The following is a 4,737-nucleotide window of genomic DNA, read 5'->3' as shown; positions in this document are numbered from 1 at the left end:
TGGCTGAGCAGTTAAGAGAACTAACTGTTCATCAGATTTTGTTCCTAGTTCCCAATGGTGGTTGCAACTGCAGTTAGGTGACCAATCATTCACATAAACTAAATAAGAATTTGAAATAAATTAAACTTATTTTTATTATTTTAAAAGTGTAAAATTTATATTTATGTGTGTGAGCCTACTGCCTACCTGTGTGTGTGTATGTGTGTGCGTGTGTGCCTGTGTGCCTATGTGCCAGTGTGTCTGTAAGCATAAATGTGTACCACATGTGCCTAGTATCGAAGGAGGTCAGAAAAGAGGTCTGATCCCCTGGAACTGGAGTTGCACATAGTCGTGGGCGGTTCTGTGGGTGCTGATCATTGAAGTTGGATGCCCTAGAAGAGAAGTCAATGATGGTAACTGATAAGCAATCGTTCCAGGCCTCTTAAAGAAGTTAAAAAGATCTCTACATGGCTATCAAACACAGACAAGCCCATGACCCACTGGGAAATCAATGGACAGCATCAAACAATTTTGTTTACTAATCTCTAATTATTCAAAGAGTTGTCATGAATATGCATTTTTTGAGCTAACAAATATATTTTCTCCATCTTTATTAAGTTGGGTATTTCTTATTTACATTTCAATTTTTGTTACCTTTACCGGTTTCCAGGCAAACATCCCCCTAACCCCTCCAGCTCCCCTTCTATATGGGTGTTCGAATATCCATCCTCCTCCCATTACCACCCTCCCCCCAACAATTCCGTTCACTGGGGGTTCAGTATTGGCAGGACCAAGGGCTTCCCCTTCCACTGGTGATCTTACTAGGCTATTCATTGCTACCTATGTGGTTAGAGCCCAGGATCAGTCCATGTATAGTCTTTGGGCAGTGGCTTAGTCCCTGGAAGCTCTGGTTGGTTGGCATTGGTGTTCATATGGGGTCTAGAGCCCCTTCAAGCTCTTCCAGTCCTTTCTCTGATTCCTTCAATAGGGGTCCTGTTCTCAGTTCAGTGGTTTGCTGCTGGCATTCGCCTATGTATTTGGCATGTTCTGGCTATGTCTCACAGGAGAGATCTACATCCAATTCCTGCGAGCCTGCACTTCTTTGCTTCATCCTTATCTAGTTTGGTGGCTGTATATGTATGGGCCACATGTGGGGCAGGCTCTGAATGGGTGTTCCTTCTGCCTCTGTTCTAAACTTTGCCTCCCTATTCCCTCCTAAGAGTATTCTTGTTCCCCTTTAAGAGGAGTGAAGCATTCACATTTTGGTCATCCTTCACCTGTTCTCTGCATCTAGGATAATTCGAGCATTTGGGCTAATATCCACTTATCAATGAATCCATACCATGTGTGTTTTTCTGTAATTGGGTTACCTCACTCAGGATGGTATTTTCCAGTTCCATCCATTTGCCTATGAATTTCATAAAGTCATTGTATTTGATAGCAAAGTAGTATTCCATTGTGTAGATGTACCACATTTTCTGTATCCATTCCTCTGTTGAAGGACATCTGGGTTCTTTCCAGCTTCTGGCTATTATAAGGAGGGTTGCTATAAACATAGTGGAGCATGTGTCTTTGTTATATGTTGGGGCATCTTGTGGGTATATGCCCAAGAGAGGTATAGCTGGGTCATCAGGTAATGCAATTTCCAATTTTCTGAGGAACCTCCAGACTGGTTTCCAGAATAGTTGTACCAGTCTGCAATCCCACCAACAATGGAGGAGTGTTCCTCTTTCTCTACATCCTCGCCAGCATCTGCTGTTGCCGGAGTTTTTGATCTTAGCCATTCTCACTGGTGTGAGGTGGAATCTCAGGGTTGTTTTGATTTGCATTTCCCTTATGACTAAAGATGTTGAACACTTCTTTTTTTTACATAAAAATAAGAGTAGCTATATTTTATGAAATGGTGTTTAAGGTGATAAATATGCCAGTCACCCTGACTTCATCATACATTGTACACATGTACGCATACAATATACCACAGTACCCCACAAATACATACAATTCTTACATGTGGATTAAAAATTATAAGTGCTAGTAGAGATGTCTCAGGAGTTAAAAGCAATTGTTAGTCTTCCAGAAGACAAGAGTTTAATCCCTAGTACATAAGTTGCTGGCATATAATCACGTGTAACTACAACTAGAAAGGTTCAGGGCCCTCTGTTGCTTCTATGGGTCCCCACATATATACACATGTTCATAAATACCTAAAAATAAAAATAAAGTCTAAAAACTTTAGTGTGTGTATGCTATACCTTAGAACTTCTTTTTTTAAAACTTTTTTTATCTTTATTAATTTGAGTATTTCTTTTTTTTTATTAACTTGAGTATTTCTTATATACATTTCAAGTTCTATATCCATTTTTAATTCCTTCAACTGTTTGATTGTGTTTTCCTGGAATTCTTTCAGGGATTTTTGTGTCTCCTCTCTATGGGCTTCTACTTGTTTATTTATGTTTTCCTGGAATTCTTTCAGGGATTTTTGTGTCTCCTCTCTATGGGCTTCTACTTGTTTATTTATGTTTTCCTGGAATTCTTTCAGGGATTTTTGCGATTCTTTCAGGCATTTTTGCGATTCCTCTCTGTAGGCTTCTACTTGTTCTCTAAGGGAGTTCTTCACGTCTTTCTTGAAGTCCTCCAGCATCATGATCAAAAATGATTTTGAAACTAGATCTTGCTTTTCTGGTGTGTTTGGATATTCCATGTTTGTTTTGATGGGAGAATTGGGCTCCGATGGTGCCATGTAGTCTTGGTTTCTGTTGCTTGGGTTCCTGCGCTTGCCTCTCGCCATCAGATTATCTCTAGTGTTACTTTGTTCTGCTATTTCTGACAGTGGCTAGACTGTCCTATAAGCCTGTGTGTCAGGAGTGCTGTAGACCTGTTTTCCTCTCTTTCAGTCAGTTATGGGGACAGAGTGTTCTGCTTTCGGGCGTGTAGTTTTTCCTCTCTACAGGTCTTCAGCTGTTCCTGTGGGCCTGTGTCTTGAGTTCACCAGGCAGCTTTCTTGCAGCAGAAAATTTGGTCTTACCTGTGGTCCCGAGGCTCAAGTTTGCTCGTGGGGTGCTGCTCACGGGCTCTCTGCAGCGGCAGCAACCAGGAAGACTTGTGCCACCGTTTCCGGGAGCTTCAGTGCACCAGGGTTCCAGATGGTCTTTGGCTTTTTCCTCTGGCGTCTGAGATGTGTGTGCAGAGAGCAGTCTCTTCTGGTTTCCCAGGCTTGTCTGCTCTCTGAAGGTTCAGCTCTCCCTCCCACGGGATTTGGGTGCAGAGACCTGTTTATCCGGTCTGTTTCCTTCAGGTTCTGGCGGTGTCTCCTTGAGTATTTCTTATTTACATTTCGATTGTTATTCCCCTTACCCGTTTCCAGGCCAACATCCACATAATCCCTCCCCCTCCCCTTCTATATGGATGTTCCCCTCCCCATCCTTCCCCCACTACCACACTCCTCCCAACAATCACATTCACTGGGGGTTCAGTCTTGGCAGGACAAAGGGCTTCCCCTTCCACTGGTGCTCTTACTAGGCTATTCATTGCTACCTATGAGGTTGGAGCCCAGGGTCAGTCCACGTATAGTCTTTGGGTAGTGGCTTAGTCCCTGGAAGCTCTGGTTGGTTGGCATTGTTGTTCATATGGGGTTTCAAGACCTTCCAGACCTTTCTCTGGTTCCTTCAACGAGGGTCTCGTTCTCCGTTCAGTGGATTGCTGCTGGCATTTGCCTCTGTATTTGCTGTATTCTGGCTGTGTCTCTCAGGAGAGATCTACATCTGGTTCCTGTCAGCCTGCACTTCTTTACTTCATCCATCTTGTCTAGTTGGGTGGCTGTATATGTATGGGCCACATGTGGGGCAGGCTCTGACTGGGTGTTCCTTCTGCCTCTGTTCTAAACTTTGCCTCCCTATTCCCTGCCAAATGGTATTCTTGTTCCCCTTTTAAAGAAGGAATGAAGCATTCACATTTTGGTCATTCTTCTTGAGTTTCATGTGTTCTGTGCATCTAGGTTAATTCAAGCATTTGGGCTAATAGCTGCTTATCAATGTGTGCACACCATGTGTGTTTTTCTGTGATTGGGTTACCTCACTCAGGATGATATTTTCCAGTTCCATCCATTTGCCTATGAATTTCATAAAGTCATTGTTTTTGATAGCTGAGTAATATTACATTGTGTAGATGTACCACATTTTCTGTATCCATTCCTCTTTTGAAGGGCATCTGGGTTCTTTCTAGCTTCTGGCTATTATAAATAAGGCTGCTATGAACATAGTGGAGCACGTGTCTTTGTTATATGTTGGGGCATCTTTTGGGTATATGCCCAAGAGAGGTATAGCTGGGTCCTCAGATAGTATAATGTCCAATTTTCTGAGGAACCTCCAGACTGATTTCCAGAATGGTTGTACCAGTCTGCAATTCCACCACCAATGGAGGAGTGTTACTCTTTCTCCACATCCTCGCCAGCATCTGCTGTCACCTGAGTTTTTGATCTTAGCCAATCGCACTGGTGTGAGGTGAAATCTCAGGGTTGTTTTGATTTGCATTTCCCTTATGACTAAAGATGTTGAACATTTCTTTAGGTGTTTCTCAGCCATTCGGCATTCCTCAGCTGTGAATTCTTTGTTTAGCTCTGAAATCCATTTTTTAATAGGGTCATTTGTCTCCCTGCGGTCTAACTTCTTGAGTTCTTTGTATATTTTGGATATAAGCCCTCTGTCTGTTTTAGGATTGGTAAAGATCTTTTCCCAATCTGTTGGTTGCTGTTTTGTCCTA

The sequence above is a fragment of the Rattus norvegicus genome, chromosome 1, assembly GCF_021556685.1.
Source record: "Rattus norvegicus strain SHRSP/BbbUtx chromosome 1, alternate assembly SHRSP_T2T, whole genome shotgun sequence".
Classification (NCBI taxonomy): Eukaryota; Metazoa; Chordata; class Mammalia; order Rodentia; family Muridae; genus Rattus; species Rattus norvegicus.
This window is presented reverse-complemented; position numbering follows the sequence as displayed.